The 1,046-nt window shown below is 34.0% G+C and overlaps 2 protein-coding genes across 2 annotated transcripts in view; one reads left to right on the forward strand and one right to left on the reverse strand.

The window, feature by feature from the left end:
* The window catches only part of LOC109543738 (fatty acyl-CoA reductase wat), a 65,420-nt gene that overhangs the window by 32,068 nt on the left and 32,306 nt on the right, over positions 1–1,046 (reverse strand). The window lies entirely within an intron of this gene.
* The window catches only part of LOC109543725 (cytosolic 10-formyltetrahydrofolate dehydrogenase), a gene marked incomplete at its 5' end in the record, with an annotated part of 68,889 nt that overhangs the window by 889 nt on the left and 66,954 nt on the right, over positions 1–1,046 (forward strand).

Consider the following 1,046-nt stretch of genomic DNA (forward strand, 5'->3'; position numbering starts at 1 on the left):
CAACAGTTTTTCAAAAACTTTATTGTAGTGGATCTTAGGCACAATTTTGTTGCACAACATCGATTGTTAGTTCTTAAAACAATATTTAACAGTGCACTGCAATGTGCAATCTCATTTGCAATGATAAATACCCGGTCGTTTGAAGATGATTTTCAAAAATTTGTAATACATTTTTCCGCAAATTGATGGACGATCTGCAGTTTTTTGCACTTAAACTGCTTTAGTGTGTATAATTGTGTGTGCACTTTAATTGGAAATTTTAAAGAAGGCGAAACTCAAACAGGCATTTAGTACATGAGCACCCTTAACCTAGTATTTGCAGTATCTGCAGCTTCTCCCTTGATAATTTGTTGATTCATTGTTATCAGCGTTACAAAATAAACTGCACCGAACACAATAATATCACACTCAATAATTGATAAATAAAAATCACTGTCAGTTTAATAACGCAATGTGTATTTGAAAAGCTTATCAGATCTACAGATGCACCCGCACTAAGAGAAAAATGTCGAGTTCACAGTGCACATGTGCGTCCCAAGCCTCAGGCGCGAAGAGGCCGGAGTAGGGGTCGCCGTGACCGAGAAAAATTGGTTCACCCTCCCGTAAGAAGTTATCACCTCAAAATATCCCCCCTAAATAGGGGGTATATTCTGTGGTTATCACTTCAAAAACAATTTTTAGTGCAATTGACAGTAAGAGGGGAAGAGGGTTTGTTGGGCAAGTAAATACGGCAATTTTTCGTGTTTTTGGTGATAATAAATGATAATCGTGATATTAATAAACTGTATTAAAATCAAGTCCTGGGTTCTTCAGTCATTTATTTATTGTTCATTTATCAATTTAAAAAAACGTTTCGGTGTTTTCCACCATCATCAGTTTTACTAAAATAACAGGTAGTCAAAAAAAATAAAAAATTTTAAATGTTCTCATTAATCTAAAAAACAATAACAGTTTGTCAATAGCTTGTTATATCACATACTAAAATACATTACCCTTGCAACATTTTAAAATATTCTGAGATTAATTGGTCTTAACAGGTGATTAGC

Source organism: Dendroctonus ponderosae, unplaced genomic scaffold, assembly GCF_020466585.1.
Source record: "Dendroctonus ponderosae isolate FM_Combo_2020 unplaced genomic scaffold, Dpon_F_20191213v2 Dpon_F_20191213_4, whole genome shotgun sequence".
Lineage (NCBI taxonomy): Eukaryota > Metazoa > Arthropoda > Insecta > Coleoptera > Curculionidae > Dendroctonus > Dendroctonus ponderosae.